General features: G+C 42.5%; 1 long non-coding RNA gene across 1 annotated transcript in view; it reads left to right on the top strand.

Moving 5' to 3' along the window:
• The first annotated feature begins 279 nt into the window (after positions 1–279).
• LOC135058011 (uncharacterized) overlaps positions 280–20,362 on the top strand; it is a 67,603-nt gene continuing 47,520 nt past the window's right edge. Inside the window, exon 1 of the long non-coding RNA XR_010244525.1 lies at positions 280–352. This is a non-coding gene — a long non-coding RNA (uncharacterized LOC135058011). The remainder of the gene's footprint in view (positions 353–20,362) is intronic.

Raw genomic sequence — 20,362 nt, 5'->3', positions numbered from 1 at the left:
CACTGTCCCATTGTCCTTCCCATGGGTCACAGTGTCCCGTGGGTGGGGGGGCAGTTGTGGGAACCAGTGATCACCGCTGCTCTGCATTGCAAAGCAGCCGTCGATCACTGACTAGATGCCTTGCGCATGCGCACGGCATCTGAACAGTGCGCGGAGGAGAGGAAGGGGCTGCCCAGCTGCTGAAGCAGCGCTTGCCACGCCCACAAAACTTTTAAAAAATGGGGATCGTAGTGTGATGCCCCGTCCCCATCACCTGAGGCCCTCCCCCCAAACCTGAGGCCCCGCCTCTTTCTGACCACGGTCGTGCCTTTGGCGCGGCATGTCACTCTTCACATCTTCACAAAGTTGTGAGGTATGCTTAAGCTATGAGGGGGAGAGGTGACATGGCACACACTTTAGCTACGAGAGGGAGGGGGGTGACATGGCACACACTTAAGAGGGGGAGGGGTGACATGGCACACACTTTAGCTACGAGAGGGAGGAGGGTGACATGGCACACACTTAAGCTAAGAGGGTGGGGGGTGACATGGCACACACTTAAGCTCCGAGGGAATCGGGGGTGACATGTCACACACTTTAGCTACGAGGGGAGGGGGGTGACATAGCACACACTTAAGCTAGGAGGGGGAGGGGGACATGGCACACACTTAAGCTAGGAGGGGGAGGGGGGACATGGCACACACTTAAGCTAGGAGGGGGACATGGCACACACTCCACCCTGTACCCAGATCATAGTAGACAGTTCTGCTGTTCCGCTGCTGCCGCACTGTCTTCTGCTCTGCCCCCTCCTCCATGTACGCTGATGCTGATCACACAGAGTAGACAGATCGGCGGTTCCGCTGCTGCACTGTCTATTTCTTCTGGCTCTTCCTGTGTTAAGGTTGACAGATGCCGGCAGCAACAGGAAGGAAAGTGCTGCACTTCTACGTCAGTAAGGAGGCAGGGAGGGGGCAGCCGCTCTTCATGTTGTCGGCGCCGCTGCTGCGGCTTCCTGTCAGTGTGACAGGCACTGGTAGCCGGCAGCAACAGCACACATCAGCAAGGTCGCAGAGCAGGGAGAATGCCTCTCCGACCCAGCACCTCCCTGCTTTGCAGGAACTTGCTGAGTGGGTAGCACCGGGCCTGGTGGTATAGATTGAGACCTAAGACTGAGCCTTGTGATACTCCAGCTGATAGAGGTAGCAAAGAGGAGGTGGATTGAGAGATATGAACACTGAAAAAATGATTAGATAGGTTCTCCCTCTTCCAAATAGACCTCTTATTAACATGGTATACCCCATTTTAATGTATATAATTATTTTCTCTACCTTATATGTCTATGTTTTATGTTCTTCTTGTTTTCCCCTAAGGTTCTCTGCTTCTGAAACTGTATTAAATTAGGCTTTTGAAGCCCCCCTTCAATGTATTTGTGTATATAAAGCACACTTTAAGGTCGAGACCCCCTTGCTTGTTTCAAGCATCCCTCCGATCTGCCCTTACACAGGTATTGTATTACTGTGTAAAAATTCAGGGGGCACTATTCTAGTAAACTCTTTTATAAATTATTAAAATGTGTATTAGCAATCTTAAGGACCCATCTGATGAAGTGAATGTGCTCACATGCTAACCCAAATATGCACTAAGAACATATTTATACTCCATGTTAATTATAGAGTTTATCATAAATGATTTAAATATCAGTGTTCTTAGTGCTTTGTGTGCACCTGCATTTTTTTTGTACATGTCACTAGAAGTCTCAGAATGGCAACACTTCTTAGGCTGATTCATCAAAGCCACATCCACTTTCCTCTGTTGAGGACCTCATCTAATCTGGGGTAAGGAGCTGTGAGGCCTAGTGCCACACAGGCCCATTGTTAAAGGGGGGACCCGCTGCACACCATGCACCTGTCAGATTTGCCCCAGTGCCAGCACATGCCCAGACCCCCCCCCCCCCCACACACACACACACACACACACCATACTTGCTGGTTGTGCTACCATCTTTCTCGAGTTCCCTTTGGTGTAAGCATGGAAATTAAAGAATATGGCACTGGACCAGAGTCTTTGATATTTTCCATTGGAAAGTTGGTACAACCAGCAAGTGGATTAGGTTGGCAAGCTTCATGTTATTGGGACTGAAGTACATTCTCCACCAATATCTTAAAACACTCTTTGCAAGGCTGCAATCAACACAAGACCACAAAGAACTTGGGCACTTTTAAAGAGGAGCGAGTGTGTTTTATTTAACACTTTAAATCCCTGAATCAACAATTTAGACCATACCTCCCAACATGACCCTCTCCAGGAGGTACACAATGCTCTGCTTCTGAACTTTTCTCATTATTTATGATTACCAGCACCTGTGTCGAACCGGTGAATGGATAAGAAAGGTGTTTCTGCACAGGTGATGGCAATCATAAATTAAGAGGGAAGTCCAGGAGCAGAGCATTCTGTCCCTCCTGGAGAGGGTCATGTTGGGAGGTATGATTTAGACAAATAATCTATGCATAGTTGCACAAGATATACGTTCATTCCTATCTTACTAAGTAAAAAGGTTTAATCACTGGAATTTACACAAGCATTTTAGTCACCACCAAACAATTAAACATACTCTAACTCTAGTTGTTATCATGTGTGCCTAGGCACCCTGGTGTGTCTTGGGAGCATACTTGCCTACCTGACCCTCTCCATGAGGGAGAAAATGCTCTGTTTCTGGACTTTCCTGGTAATGTATGATTGCCATCACCTGTGGTGAGCTAGTTAATTAATAAGAAAGGTGTTTCATCATAGGTGATGGCAATCATACGTTACCAGGAAAGTCCAGGAACAGAGCATTTTCTCCCTCGTGGAGAGGGTCAGGTAGGCAAGTATGCTTGGGAGACTTGCAGGGGTGCTTTGGATTGGTGGTCTAGGGCCAATTCAAATTTATTATGGTCAATCTAATAGGAAAAACCAGTGCTGGTGGCTGCCAATCATAAAATATGTGGCAAACAGAAGCAAATCCTGTCCCTCACCACACAACTAACCTTACTTCATTAAATATTTCTTTTTAAATTTCTCAATAAAAACTTTGACCTAGGGCTGCCGTGAAAAAATTCTTATACTCTCGGGTGCCGTAATTCAAAAAAGTTTGGAGACCACTGTTCTAATAAATAGATATTTAAATACACTTATTGACCATATGCCCTTTGTAGTCCAGAATATATCTGCATTTTCACCACAGTCTGTTTATGAGTCCTCTGTAAATAACCCTAGTTGTTGCCAATTAAGGTAGTTTCTATACAATGTAAATGTGTTATATTTTAAGTTGCTGAAGCATACATTTCTCTGAAATGCAATCTCCTCAGGTAAATGTTCATGCAGGATTTAGTTGTAATGCAGTGTATTTTGCACATATGGCACCATTTCTCTGATTTATTACAACCTGAATCACTGGAACGCATCAGCTGGCTTCAAGCCTGATTGGAGTAAACTTGTCCTTAGACTTTCTTTTAATAAGGATGATGAACCAATCATGTATGATGTTCTCTTAAGTACTGACATCTGTTGGCACTGATGCTGCAGATCCTTCCTCTGTCCTGCTTATTTCCCAAAACTAATCTGCATGACTGCTAGCCCTTCTGACAGAAACTCCTTTTTTCACCTCTATTTTGTTATTTATCATATTCTTCTAAAATTTCTGGCTAACTCTGATAGCTTCTGTAAATTACGCAGCTTTTCATACTTGCTGTCATTCAAGTTCGTACTTCATTTTACAGACTCAATAATCATACTGCCTATCTCTAATAAATTATCTGACTTGCTTTGGTATGTACATTTTGCACAACATATTAACATATATATTTTCGGGGGGGTTTAAATAACTTTTTTGAAATTTCTCTGAAATTGCTCCTCATCTTCCTGGAGTGTGGATAAGTACATTAAAACGTTGCAGGGACACTTTCTTGCTACTGTATTACCAAACCTATTGCAGTTTTGATTGCTATCCCTCTGAATATGCATAGTACTGAAGGTTTCCTTGCATGTATATCTCTGAGCATAAATATTATGTCCAGCGACTAGAGATGTCATTAGAAAGGTTCCAAAAATATGATAGGGTTAGGCGGACTTGCTACACTTTGTCACATAGTATGGCTGCCAGCTAATTAAATGTATTACTTCAAATAAATATGTTAATCCTGAGTGACAGCAAATGTTCAGAAGGATTGTAACCTGACCTGCCAGCTGTTTTAGCCAACATTATTTATTTATTTCACTAGAACAAATCACGTTTCCAGATCATGTATTCTGTGGCTCAAATTCAACCACATGCAAACTCATATTACAAAAAATGTTACAATATCCTCTCATTTGTAATGCACAAAACACTAAGGGGCTCATTTATCAATGAGTGATAAAACTCACTGTGAATGACAAAACTTGTTGCTTTTGATATATGGTGCTCCAGCCAATCAGCTCCCAACCATCATTTTTCAAGTACCGATAAGTTACCAGCCAATTGGCTGGAGCACCGTTTATCATACCTAGCAAGTTTTATCAACCACAATGAGTTTTATGACTCATTGATCAATGAGCCCTATAAAATCATAATGTTACATATCACTTAATTATTTTACAAAAAAAAATATCATTTTTGTGACTTGTCACATACAGATGAAGACAAATTGTTTAGACAAATACTTCAGTTGTGGATGCATGCTTTACATACATCATTGTGATCGGAGCTAACAACAACTGAAGTTACAGCAGAGATACTAGAGCAGAGGGGGGCAAGGGGGCAGCTCGCCCTTCCCAAAGATTGACTGGAGCGAAGTGTACCCAGTCAATATGTCTCCCCGATGGGCCAACATATCGGAACCTGGGTATACATAGAGCAGTGTTAATGAAGGATGAAGTGATAACTGTTCCATCCCTCATTAGCATACATGTTGTTGCTATTGATATTGTCAGGTTTGATGTGCACATAAAACTTGATGTCCTAGTGACTGCAGCACCCACATATCAGGCATACTGTACAAACTGCTCAATATGCGCCAATGTGAGCAACATATCAGTGCAATCCACCAGATTGGATGACATATCAGTCAGTATGTACCCAGCTTTATATTTAAAGGGAATAGGACATAGAGCATAGAAAAAAATGCACTAACTAAAGATGCCAACTAAATAGAAATAACCAAATAATACTAAAACTATATATAGAAAACAGCTAAAGGAATCTTCAGAATAGCAGATTCTATAGAGTACTGTATGCTGTCAGGTTTTCTAAATAGCACAGGTACTGTTATAGCACTGCAGAAGAATGATGGGCTAATCTTCCAAATAGCACAGGTAATTTGCACAGTAAAGAAATGCTAACAGAGCTATTAAATAGAATAAATATTTGCTCTATGGAGAAATCCTAGAGAGTAACAAGTTTTCTGAATAACACAGAAAATTACAGAGTAGAGAGTTGTTGGCCAGGTCTTCTGAATATCATAGCTTAGTTGCAGTGAAGAGGCATACTGACAGGGCTCCTGCACACCATACTAAAGATAAACTGTAAAAGGATGCTAGGCAGATTTTTAGAATAATCCAGATGAGTTACACTGTGGAGACATAATGACAGGACTCCTATATAGCACAGGTACTGTAAATGAACTGTAGATTGATGAAGAAATATTCTGAATAACCCAGAATAGAAATACAGTACTTGCAGATCTTCCAAATTGCACAGATAAATTAGCTCCACCGAGGAGCACACAGTTATCTATGTAGTTGCCAGAACTGACAGAATCAGACTGATTACTAACCACAAAGAAGAGTCAGAGGAAACTCCCTATAAGTGCTTAACAGCCAATCATCACAAATCTGGAAACCAAGTACAGGATGAGTATCCCATATCCAAATATTCCGAAATACGGAATATTCCGAAATACGGATTTTTTTGAGTGAGAGTGAGATAATGAAACCTTTGTTTTTTGATGTCTCAATGTACACAAACTTTGTTTAATACACACAGTTATTAAAAATATTGTATTAAATGTCCTTCAGGCTGTGTGTATAAGGTGTATATGAAACATAAATGAATTGTGTGAATGTACACACACTTTGTTTAATGTACAAAGTTATAAAAAATATTGGCTAAAATTACCTTCAGGCTGTGTGTATAAGGTGTATATGAAACATAAATGCATTCTGTGCTTAGATTTAGGTCCCATCACCATGATATCTCATTATGGTAGGCAATTATTCCAAAATACGGAAAAATCCCATATCCAAAATACCTCTGGTCCCAAGCATTTTGGATAAGGGAGACTCAACCTGTAATGCACTGAACTCAGCTTCAGCAAGCAAGAACACAGCCCAGCATGAAAACTGAGAACTTGCTGTGCCATTTGGAAGATCTTGAGGTATCTCCAGGAGAGTGAGATATATATATATATATATATATATATATATATATGTACACTGCTCAAAGAATAAAGGGAACACTTAAACAACACATCCTAGATCTGAATGAATGAAATACAGGTTGAGTATCCCTTATCCAAAATGCTTGGGACCAGAAGTATTTTGGATATGGGATTTTTACGTATTTTGGAATAATTTCATACCACAATGAGATATCATGGTGTAGGACCCAAATCTAAGCACAGAATGCATTTATGTTTCATATACACCTTATACACACAGCCTGAAGGTCATTTTGCCAATATTTTTTATAACTTTGTGCATTAAACAAAGCGTGTGTACATTCACACAATGCATTTATGTTTCATATACACCTTATACACACAGCCTGAAGGTAATTTAATACAATATTTTTAATAACTTTGAGTATTAAACAAAGTTTGTGTACATTGAGCCATCAAAAAACAATGGTTTCACTATGTCACTCTCACTCAAAAAAGTCCATATTTCGGAATATTCCGTATTTCGGAATATACATCTACATTCTGTACCTGTGGTGCATTTTAGACAGTTTTACAGTTTTCTGACAGTGTTCACCAGTTTATTATATATATACTTATAGCAGTACGGTAGGCCACTGCTGTACCTACCTCTGTGTCGTCACTCGTCATCCATTAAGTATACTATCCATCTACATTCTATACCTGTGGTGCATTTTAGACAGTTTTGCCGTTTGCTGACAGTGTCCACCAGTTTATTATATATATACTTATAGCAGTACGGTAGGCCACTGCTGTACCTACCTCTGTGTCGTCACTCGTCATCCATTAAGTATACTATCCATCTACATTCTATACCTGTGGTGCATTTTAGACAGTTTTGCAGTTTGCTGACAGTGTCCACCAGTATACTATATATATACTTATAGCAGTACGGTAGGCCACTGCTGTACCTACCTCTGTGTCGTCACTCGTCATCCATTAAGTATACTATCCATCTACATTCTATACCTGTGGTGCATTTTAGACAGTTTTGCAGTTTGCTGATATTGTCCACCAGTTTATTATATATATACTTATAGCAGTACGGTAGGCCACTGCTGTACCTACCTCTGTGTCGTCACTCGTCATCCATTAAGTATACTATCCATCTACATTCTATACCTGTGGTGCATTTTAGACAGTTTTGCAGTTTGCTGACAGTGCCCACCAGTATACTACATATATATACTTATAGCAGTACGGTAGGCCACTGCTGTACCTACCTCTGTGTCGTCACTCATCATCCATTAAGTATACTATCCATATACATTCTATACCTGTGGTGCATTTTAGTTTTGCGCAGTAAATATAGTAGTAGGCCATTGCTATTGATACTGGCATATAATTCCACACATTAAAAAATGAAGAACAAAAATGTGGAGGTTAAAGGGAAAGATCAAGATCCACTTCTACATCGTGCTGAAGCTGCTGCCACTAGTCATAGCCGAGACGATGAAATGCCATCAACGTCGTCTGCCAAGGCTGATGCCCAATGTCATAGTAGAGAGCATGTAAAATCCAAAACACAAAAGTTCAGTAAAATGACCCAAAAATCAAAATTAAAAGCGTCTGAGGAGAAGCGTAAACTTGCCAATATGCCATTTACGACACGGAGTGGCAAGGAACGGCTGAGGCCCTGGCCTATGTTCATGGCTAGTGGTTCAGCTTCACATGAGGATGGAAGCACTCATCCTCTCGCTAGAAAAAAGAAAAGACTTAAGCTGGCAAAAGCACAGCAAAGAACTGTGCGTTCTTCAAAATCACAAATCCCCAAGGAGAGTCCAATTGTGTCGGTTGCGATGCCTGACCTTCTAAACACTGGACGGGAAGAGCTTGCGCCTTCCACCATTTGCATGCCCCCTGCAAGTGCTGGAAGGAGCACCCGCAGTCCAGTTCCTGATAGTCAAATTGAAGATGTCACTGTTGAAGTACACCAGGATGAGGATATGGGTGTTGCTGGCGCTGGGGAGGAAATTGACAAGGAGGATTCTGATGGTAAGGTGGTTTGTTTAAGTCAGGCACCCGGGGAGACACCTGTTGTCCGTGGGAGGAATATGGCCATTGAGATGCCTGGTCAAAATACAAAAAAAATCAGCTCTTCGGTGTGGAATTATTTCAACACAAATGCGGACAACAGGTGTCAAGCCGTGTGTTGCCTTTGTCAAGCTGTAATACGTAGGGGTAAGGACGTTAACCACCTCGGAACATCCTCCCTTATACGTCACCTGCAGCGCATTCATCATAAGTCAGTGACAAGTTCAAAAACTTTGGGTGACAGCGGAAGCAGTCCACTGACCACTAAATCCCTTCCTCTTGTAAGTAAGCTCCTGTAAACCACACCACCAACTCCCTCAGTGTCAATTTCCTCCTTACCCAGGAAAGCCAATAGTCCTGCAGGCCATGTCACTGTCAAGTCTGACGAGTCCTCTCCTGCCTGGGATTCCTCCGATGCATCCTTGAGTGTAACGCCTACTGCTGCTGGCGCTGCTGTTGTTGCTGCTGGGAGCCGATCGTCATCCAAGAGGGGAAGTCGGAAGACCACTTGTACTACTTCCAGTAAGCAAATGACTGTCCAACAGTCCTTTGCGAGGAAGATGAAATATCACAGCAGTCATCCTGCTGCAAAGCAGATAACTCAGGCCTTGGCAGCCTGGGCGGTGAGAAACGTGGTTCCGGTATCCATCGTTAATTCAGAGGCAACTATAGACTTGATTGAGGTACTGTGTCCCCGGTACCAAATACCATCTAGGTTCCATTTCTCTAGGCAGGCGATACCGAAAATGTACACAGACCTCAGAAAAAAACTCACCAGTGTCCTAAAAAATGCAGTTGTACCCAATGTCCACTTAACCATGGACATGTGGACAAGTGGAGCAGGGCAGACTCAGGACTATATGACTATGACAGCCCACTGAGTAGATGTATTGCCTCCTGCAGCAAGAACAGCAGCGGCGGCACCAGTAACAGCATCTCGCAAACGCCAACTCGTTCCTAGGCAGGCTACGCTTTGTATCACCGCTTTCCAGAATAGGCACACAGCTGACAACCTCTTACGGCAACTGAGGAAGATCATCGCAGAATGGCTTACCCCAATTGGACTCTCCTGGGGATTTGTGATGTCGGACAATGCCAGCAATATTGTGCGTGCATTACATCTGGGCAAATTCCAGCACGTCCCATGTTTTGCACATACATTGAATTTGGTGGTGCAGAATTATTTAAAAAACGACAGGAGCGTGCAAGAGATGCTGTCGGTGGCCCGAAGAATTGCGGGCCACTTTCGGCATTCAGGCACCGCGTACAGAAGACTGGAGCACCACCAAACATTCCTGAACCTGCCCTGCCATCATCTGAAGCAAGAGGTGGTAACGAGGTGGAATTCAACCCTCTATATGCTTCAGAGGATGGAGGAGCATCAAAAAGGCCATTCAAGCCTATACATCTGCCCACGATATAGGCAAAGGAGGGGGAATGCACCTGACTCAAGCGCAGTGGAGAATGATTTCAACGTTGTGCAAGGTTCTGCAACCCTTTGAACTTGCCACACGTGAAGTCAGTTCAGACACTGCCAGCCTGAGTCAGGTCATTCCCCTCATCAGGCTTTTGCACAAGAAGCTGGAGACATTGAAGGAGGAGCTAAAACAGAGCGATTCCGCTAGGCATGTGGGACTTGTGGATGGAGCCCTTAATTCGCTTAACCAGGATTCACGGGTGGTCAATCTGTTGAAATCAGAGCACTACATTTTGGCCACCGTGCTCGATCCTAGATTTAAAACCTACATTGTATCTCTCTTTCCTGCAGACACAAGTCTGCAGAGGTTCAAAGACCTGCTGGTGAGAAAATTGTCAAGTCAAGCGGAACGTGACCCGTCAACATCTCCTCCTTCACATTCTCCCGCAACTGGGGGTGCGAGGAAAAGGCTACGTATTCCGAGCCCACCCGCTGGTGGTGATGCAGGGCAGTCTGGAGCGAGTGCTGACATCTGGTCCGGACTGAAGGACCTGCCAATGATTACTGACATGTCGTCTACTGTCACTGCATATGATTCTCTCACCATGGAAAGAATGGTGGAGGATTATATGAGTGACCGCATCCAAGTAGGCACGTCAAACAATCCGTACGTATACTGGCAGTAAAAAGAGGCAATTTGGGGGCCCTTGCACAAACTGGCTTTATTCTACCTAAGTTGCCCTCCCTCCAGTGTGTACTCTGAAAGAGTGTTTAGTGCAGCCGCTCACCTTGTCAGCAATCGGCGTACGAGGTTACTTCCTGAAAATGTGGAGAAGATGATGTTCATCAAAATTAATTATAATCAATTCCTCCGTGGAGACATTCACCAGCAGCAATTGCCTCCAGAAAGTACACGGGGACCTGAGATGGTGGATTCCAGTGGGGACGAATTAATAATCTGTGAGGAGGGGGATGTACACAGTGAAAGGGGTGAGGAATCGGAGGATGATGATGAGGTGGACATCTTGCCTCTGTAGAGCCAGTTTGTGCAAGGAGAGATTGATTGCTTCTTTTTTGGTGGGGGCCCAAACCAACCAGTCATTTCAGTCACAGTCGTGTGGCAGACCCTGTCGCTGAAATTATGGGTTCGTTAAAGTGTGCATGTCCTGTTTATACAACATAAGGGTGGGTGGGAGGGCCCAAGGACAATTCCATCTTGCACCTCTTTTTTCTTTCATTTTTCTTTGCATCATGTGCTGTTTGGGGACAATTTTTTGGAAGGGCCATCCTGCCTGACACTGCAGTGCCACTCCTAGATGGGCCAGGTGTTTGTGTCAGCCACTTGTGTCGCTTAGCTTAGTCACACAGCCACCTTGGTGCGCCTCTTTTTTTCTTTGCATCATGTGCTGTTTGGGGACAATTTTTTGGAAGGGCCATCCTGTCTTGATTGACACTGCAGTGCCACTCCTAGATGGGCCAGGTGTTTGTGTCGGCCACTTGTGTCGCTTAGCTTAGTCACACAGCCACCTTGGTGCGCCTCTTTTTTTCTTTGCATCATGTGCTGTTTGGGGACTATTTTTTTGAAGTGCCATCCTGCCTGACACTGCAGTGCCACTCCTAGATGGGCCAGGTGTTTGTGTCGGCCACTTGTGTCGCTTAGCTTAGTCACACAGCGACCTTGGTGCGCCTCTTTTTTTCTTTGCATCATGTGCTGTTCGGGGACTATTTTTTGGAAGTGCCATCCTGTCTTGATTGACACTGCAGTGCCACTCCTAGATGGGCCAGGTGTTTGTGTCGGCCACTTGTGTCGCTTAGCTTAGCCATCCAGCGACCTCGGTGCAAATTTTAGGACTAAAAATAATATTGTGAGGTGTGAGGTGTTCAGAATAGTCTGGAAATGAGTGTAAATTATGGTTATTGAGGTTAATAATACTATGGGATCAAAATGACCCCCAAATTCTATGATTTAAGCTGTTTTTTAGGGTTTTTTTGAAAAAAACACCCGAATCCAAAACACACCCGAATCCGAGAAAAATTTTTCGGTGAGGTTTTGCCAAAACGCGTCCGAATCCAAAACACGGCCGCGGAACCGAACCCAAAACCAAAACACAAAACGCGAAAAATTTCCGGTGCACATCACTAATATATATTAGGGAGGCAAAATTAATGTTTAATTTTATTCAGAGAGTAATATTATTTTTCTATTGAATTATAGGAGCAATATAATTTTGTTAATTTTTGTAAAAAAAAAATTTAAGACGGGCAACATTTTTTATTTTATAAATGGTGATCAAATAAAAAAACAACATGGTTTTACCGCAGTTTTGACCATATTGCTGGCAGGTTGGCCATTTGTTAACTACTGGGCATTGCTGAAAGTTTAAAAAATGTAAACTACTGCATAACACATCTACTGGAGTATAGGTCAAGCACCTAGCAATTTGCAGGGAACTCAAACCACCAGCAAAATTGATATTTAGTAAGTTTATCCCTAAGTATCTTCTTAAAGTTAACAACATTAATTTATGTTAAAAAAGCAATCTCCATTTCAGAAAGGATTGCACCTTTAACGTTGGTGAATTTAATTTTATTATGCTATCAGTATGTGGGGATCATTCTGAGTTGATCGCTCACTAGCAGTTTTTAGTAGCCGTGCAAATGCATTGCCGCTGCCCACTGGGGTGTGTATTTTCGCTTTGCAGAAGTGCGAACGCTTGTGCAGCAGAGTGCCGGCAAAATCTTTTTATGGAAAACAAGACCATCACTGTAGTTACTCTTCTTGTGTGTTCATTCTAACGACGGTGGGACGGCATTTGATGTCACACACCCGCCCAGCGTTCGCCCATCCACGCATGCGTTTTTCAAACATGCCTGCATTTTTCTAGGCACTCCCTAAAAACGGTCGGTTGCCACCCAGAAACGCTCACTTCATGTCAATCTTCCTGCGTTGTGTCATGCGACTGAAAGCTTCACTAGAATCTGTGCAAAACCACAAAGAACTTTGCACCCGTAAGTCGCTCGTGTGCATTGCGGTGCATACGCATGCGCAGAAATGCTGATTTTTAGCCTGATCGATGCGCTGCGAACAATGGAAGCTAGCAATCAACTCGGAATGACCCCCTATATTTTTACTGTATCTTCCTTTTATTTGCTGGTTCTAAATAGAGATGTGCTGTGGGCACTTTTCGTGTTTTGGTTTTGGATCTGGATGATTTTTCAAAAAAACATAAAAACTGCTAAAATCAAAGAATTTGGGGGTACTTTTGATCCTACTGTATTATTAACCACAATAACATTCATTTCCAGTCTATTCTGAACACCTCACACCTCACAATATTGATTTAGGCCAAAAGGTTTCACCAAGGTGTGCGGCACAAACACCTGGCCCATCTAGGAGTGGCACTGCAGTAGCAGACATGGTAGCAGATTTAAAAAATAGTCCCCAAACAGCACATGCTGCAAAGAAGATAAAGAAGTGCAATGAAGTAGCTGGATGGCTAAGCTAAGCAAAACAAGTGTGCAGCACACACACCTGGCCCATCTAGGAGAAGCACTGCAATGGGAGACAGGATGGCACTTAAAAAAACTAAGCACTAAACAGCACATCATGCAAAGAAGAAAAAGAGGTGCAATGAGGTAGCTGTATGACTAAGCTAAGCGACACAAGTGTGTAGCACAAACAACATGGGACGTACGGGAATTTTCCAAGATGTAATACATGCACAAAATTTGTGGTACTGGAGAGCGTACCCCTATACCCCCTATACCACACAAACACACGGCAAAGCCTGCGAAATGAATTTGGATAATAATAACTATTTTATTTTGAGCTATTATAATAATATGCAACACAGACAAGCGTACCCCTACACCACACAGGGCAAACCTTATAAACATTATCTGGATAATAATATAAGTAATGTATATAACTCTTTTATTTGGAGTAAATAATATACAGTACAGGACACCACCACTGGACTTATGGCAGCACAAGACACCACCACTGGACATGCACACTTTAACAAACCAATCATTTCAGCGACAGGGTCTGCCACACGACTGTGGCTGAAATGACTGGTTGGTTTGGGCCCCAAGCAAAAAAAAAGAAATCAATCTCTCCTTGCACAAACTGGCTCTACATAGGCAGGATGTCGACCTCATCCTCACCCTCCGGTTCCTCACCCCTTTCAGTGTGTAAATCCTCCTTCTCACAGAGTATTAATTCGTCCCCACTGGAATTCACCATCACAGGTCCCTGTGTACTTTCTGGAGGCAATTGCTGGTCAAGATCTTCCTGGAGGAATTTATAATTCATTTTTATGAACATCATCTCCACATTTTGTGGAAGTAACCTCCTACGCCGATCGTTGACAAGGTTACTGGCTGCACTAAACACTCTTTCAGAGTACACACTGGAGGGAGGTCAACTTACGTAAAATAAAGCAAGTTTGTGCAAGGGCATCCAAATTGCCTCTTTTTCCTGCCAGTATACATATGGACTGTCTGACATGCCTTCTTGGATGATGTCGCTCATATAATCCTCCATCATTCTTTTAATAGTTACAGAATCATATGCAGTGACAGAAGACATGTCAGTAATCGTTGGCAGGTCCTTCATTCTGGACCAGATGTCAGCACTCGCTCCTGACTGCCCTGCATCATCGTCAGCGGGTATGCTCGGAAATCTTATCCTTTTCCTCGCAGACCCAGTTGCGGGAGAAAATGACGGAGGAGCTGTTGACAGGTCACATTTTCGATTGAGTTGACAATTTTCTCACCAGCAAATCTTTGAACCTCTGCAGACTTGTGTCTGCAGGAAAGAAAGATACAACATAGGCTTTAAACTTAGGATTGAGTACGGTGGCCAAAATGTAGTGCTCTGATTTCAACAGATTGACCACCCTTGAATCCTGGCAAAGCAAATGAAGGGCTTCATCCACAAGTCCCACATACTTTGCGGAATCGCTCCATCTTAGCTCCTCCTTCAATTTCTCCAGCTGCTTCTTCAAAAGCCTGATGAGGGGAATGACCTGACTCAAGCTGGCAGTGGCTGAACTGACTTCACATGTGGAAAGTTCAAAGGGTTGAAGAACCTTGCACAAGACAGAAATCATTCATGGGTCAGGTTTATTCCCCTTCCTTTGCCTATATCGTAGGTGGATGTATAGGCTTGAATGGCATTTTTCTTCTCCTCCATCCTCTGAAGCATATTGAGTGTTGAATTCCACCTCGTTACCACCTCTTGCTTAAGGTGATGGCAGGGCAGGTTCAGGAGTGTTTGCTGGTGCTCCAGTCTTAGGCACGCGGTGGCTGAATGTAGAAAGTGGCCTGGAAATTTTTGGGCCACTGACAGCATCATCTGCATGCCCCTGACATTTTTCAAAACATTCTGCACCAACAAATTAATTGTATGTGCAAAACATGGGACGTGCTGGAATTTGCCCAGATGTAATGCACACACAATATTGGTGGCATTGTCCGATATCACAAATCCCCAGGAGAGGCTAAGTGGGGTAAGCCATTGTGCGATGATATCCCTCAGTTTTCTTAAGAGGTTGTCAGCTGTGTGCCTCTTATGGAAAGCGGTGATACATAGCGTAGCCTGCCAATGAACGAGTTGGTATTTGTGAGATGCTGCTACTGGTGCCGCTGCTGTTGTTTCTGTGGGAGGAAATACATCTACCAAATGGGCAGTCACAGTCATTTTGGGGGTAATTCCAAGTTGATCGCAGCAGGAATTCTGTTAGCAATTGGGCAAAACCATGTGCACTGCAGGGGAGGCAGATATAACATGTGCAGAGAGAGTTAGATTTGGGTGTGGTGTGTTCAATCTGCAATCTAATTTGCAGTGTAAAAATAAAGCAGATATATAGAACACAAAAAGGATGTACTGGCGCTGGCTGTTAGTCAAATAATGATTACCAATGTAAAAAATATAACAAATTTATTTAGACATTCATAAAAGGCAGTAAAATACCCCCATTCATCAAGGAAAAATAATATAAATATAGCAGCTGCTAAAATTCATATATCTAAAAATGCAGGATACCACTATTTATCCTTTTTGTTGGATATAATGTCCACCGTTTCTGGCTAGGGCTCTATTTCCACATTGTTCACAAGTCATTAGATGACAAGATTATTTACCAGACTTGCTTCCGGATGAGAAAAGTCCCCCTAGGTATCTTTGTGCAGATAAGATCCAAATAGCAGCAGGGGAAAGTCCGGGTCTTTGAAGTACTTGTGTTTGGAAAAATCCAGTGGATGCAAAGAGTCCGTGAATTACCAGAGAGTCTGTCTGGGTAAATCCAATATCAGTGGTCCTGCAGAATGTGGCTCGATCTGCAATCTAATTTGCAGTGTAAAAATAAAGCAGCCAGTATTTACCCTGCACAGAAATAAAATAACCCACCCAAATCTAACTCTCTCTGCAAATGTTATATCTGCCACTCCTGCAGTGCACATGGTTTTGCCCAACTGCTAAAAAATTTCCTACTGCAATCAACTTGGAATTACCCCCATAGTCCTTAGTCTGCCCTTTTCCACTTGTCCACATGTCCATGGTTAAGTGGACAGTGGGTACAACTGCACTTTTTAGGATACTGAGGATACTTTTTGTGACATCTCTGTACATTCTTGGTATCACCTGCCTAGTGAAGTGGAACCTACAGTAGATGGTATTTCGTACCGGGGACACACTACCTCCATCAAGTTCCCACTGAACTAATGGTGGATACCAGATGCTCGCCTAACACCAACATAGCTTTCAAGGCCTCAGTTATCTGCTTTGCAACAGCATGACTGTTATATTTCATTCTCCTCGCAAAGTGCCACTGGATTTTTATGGCAGTATCACTGGACATATACGCCATTACCACTGGACTCATACAGCAGTACCACTGGACTGAATTTATACAGCAGTATCACTGGATTTATACACCAGTACTACTGGATTTATACGGCAGTATCACTGGAATTATACCGCAGTATCATTAGAATTATACGGCAGTACCACTGGACTTATACGACAGTACCACTTGACTGGATTTATATGGCAGTATCACTGGACTTATACGTCAGTATCACTGGAATTATATGGCAGTATCACTGGAATTATATGGCAGTATCACTGGAATTAAACGGCAGTATCAATGGAATTATACAGCTGTAACACTGAACTGGATTTATACGTCAGTTCCACTGAACTGGATTTATACGGCAGTATCACTGGATTTATACACCAGTACCACTGGAATTATACGGCAGTATCACTAGAATTATACGGCAGTATCACTAAAATTATACAGCAGTACCACTGGACTGGATTTATACGGCAGTATCACTTGATTTATATGACAGTACTACTGGAATTATATAGCAGTATCACTGGAATTATAAGGCAGCATCACTGGAATTATAAGGCAGTACCACTGGACATATACGGCAGTACCACTGGAATTATATGGCAGTACCACTGGACATATAACGCAGTATCACTGGACTGGATTTATACACGAGTACTACTGGATTTATATGGCAGTACCAATACGACAGTATCACTGGAATTATATGGCAGTACCACTGGATATATACGGCAGTATCACTGATTTTATATGGCAGTACCGCTGGACATATATGACAGTATCACTGGACATATACAGCAGCACAGGGACACCACCACTGTACTGATGCAGGACAACACAGCACCACTGCAATGGACTGGACTTACACAGCAGCACTGGACATATGGCAGCAGAGGACACCACCACTGTGACTGGATTGATGCAGCACAATACACCACCACTGAACTGATGCAGCACAACACAGCACCACTGGACTGGACTTATACAGCAGCACTGGATATATGGCAGCAGAGCACACCACCACTGTGACTGGACTGATGCAGCACAACACACCACCACTGGATTGATGCAGCACAACACAGCACCACTGGACTGGACTTATACAGCAGCACAGGACATATGGCAGCAAAGGACACCACCACTGTGACTGGACTGATGCAGCACAAGACACTACCACTGTACTGATGCAGGACACATGACGGAGACACATCGTCTCGCTACACTCTCCAATGCCGGAGTGAAAATGGTGGCAATGTGCGGCTCCTTATATATAATCCAAACCCTGCGAGAATTTGACAGCGGGATGATGACGTTTTGCCTCATTCTGATTTCCGAGTCAGGCGGGAAAACCCAAGCTGTGCTCGGATTGGGGCTCGGGTAGTGAAGTTCGGTGGGGTTCTAGGGAAACTGAACCCGCTCATCTCTAGTTCTAAGACATTGGGGTAAATTTACTAAGATGGGAGTTCTATTTAAGATGGGATGTTGCCAATAGCAACCAATCAGATTTCAGGTATTATCTTCTAGAAGGTGCTAAATAAATGAGAAGTAGAATCTGATTGGTTGCCATGGGCAACATCCCATCTTAAATAGAACTCCCATCTTAGTAAATTTACCCCATTGTGTCACATTGACATTCATACTTTTTATTATAGCTTTACTGGTTGTAATTGTGAAGCTACAGTATCAGTGTAAATCAGGAGTTACAGTACTGACTGCAGTTACATAAATGTTCTCCTCACACTGGATGTTCACGTTAAAAAATGTCAGTAGAGGCCAGTTATAGTTTGAACATGAACATATACCATGAACCACATCAAAATAGTTTAATACTTACATTTAATAAAAATCTGCTATTATTCTGGCACCTTGTCACACATCACACAGTATAACATGTTATATATATATTTTTTTTTAACCAAAGACCACTTCTTGGTCATGAAGACATATTGCACCATACAGTGGATTATGGATTAAATTATATTTTATTTAATCGCCTACTTTACCTGCTACTCATACTACAGTATATAAGGAGCAGGAAATGTCTTTTGAAAGTAATTTCCATGTAATTGATTGAAATCATTTAAATTCTATGCAGAGTTCTGCATAATCAGACTTTTCAAATAATCTATTTTGTAAAATTAGTTTGACTGCATAAACCAAGTGTAATATGCCGCTGTTTCCCTAATGATCCCTCAGCCCTGGCTCACATTTCCAAGCAGTATCTCAACTCTTGTGAGCTACTTTGAATTGATGAGACCCCTCATACTTTTTTAAATGCTGATACTTCATCTGAGGAATTGGAGGCAGTGCTAAAAACCAGAAGCCTTTTAAGGTGCTGTGTCTGGATAGCTATGCAATGACATACAGTACTACAAATCTTTTGTACCACAGTTTATCCCAAACATGGTCCACCTGTTTAACAAGATTATGCATAGTGCCCCTTTTCACCCAGTCTCAATTACTTCCTGTATCATTGTTATTACTAAACCCAGTAAAGACATCTCCCTTTGTGCAAACTATAGACCCATTTCCCTGCTGAATACGAACTTTAAGGTTTTTGCAAAAATTTTGGCCACTCTGCTAAATACTGTTCTGGCCTCGGTGGTTGATCCTCGCCAGGTATGATTATCCAGAGTTGGCAAGCCTCAAATAACACCAGGCGTAACATTAATTTGATTCATCACTTTAATGCTTCTAATAGCCCCTTAGATGCTCTTGCATTAGACACAGAGAAGGCATTTGATTGCATCTGTTGACCCTTTCTTATTTTCTACCCTATCGTCTTTCAGTTTTCAAGGTAATTTTGTAACGGCTATTAAAGATCTCTACTCCCGCTTCTCATCTATGGTTATGACACATGGTCTTTGCTCCCCCCATTTCATTTTAAACAATGGTACCCATCAAAGCTGCCCATTATCACCTTTCATTTTTTTCTTTATGCATAGAACCCCTTGCAGCTTGTATTAGATCTAATGTGAACACTGGAGAGATTACTGTGGGACACAAACAATACAATTATTTTTGTTTGCAGATGATGTCCTCCTGATACTTTATAATCCTTTAAAACCCCTCCCCAATCTACAGAACTTCTTTTATATGGTTCTTTATCAGGTTATACATTTAACCATTCCAAATCTGAGGCCTTGGCATTAAACATATTCAATATTAACCTCTAAATTCTCATTTCTTTGGAGACTCTCAGCCATTAAGTATCTAGGGATATCACCAAATCATACTCCGCCCTTTATTGTGTCACTGATATCCCTATGATTAAGTCACTCATACAAGATTTGGATAGACAGATGGGCAGGATTAATGTTTGTAAAGTTAATTTCCTTCCTTGTACTATAAATTGTACCTCTTTCAGACAATCCCTGTCATGATCTCAATCCTATCTTCTCTACAGAAACATTGTCAAAAGTTCATATAGGCAGGTCTTAAACCCCAGGTCAGATGAACAATTCTAAGTAAAAGTGCATTTAAGGGAGGCTTGGGACTCCCTATCTTACAATCAAACTACACATTATGTAAACTCAAACACATAATTTCTTGACACTCATCTACCAGGGTGAAAAAATGGGTGGACCTCGAAAACTCTTTGTTTCAAGTAGAGATGTGCGGCAGGCACTTTTCGT

Source organism: Pseudophryne corroboree, chromosome 3, assembly GCF_028390025.1.
Source record: "Pseudophryne corroboree isolate aPseCor3 chromosome 3, aPseCor3.hap2, whole genome shotgun sequence".
NCBI classification, from domain to species: Eukaryota; Metazoa; Chordata; class Amphibia; order Anura; family Myobatrachidae; genus Pseudophryne; species Pseudophryne corroboree.
The sequence above is the reverse complement of the archived record's forward strand: the minus strand, read 5'-3'. Positions and strand labels throughout refer to the sequence as shown.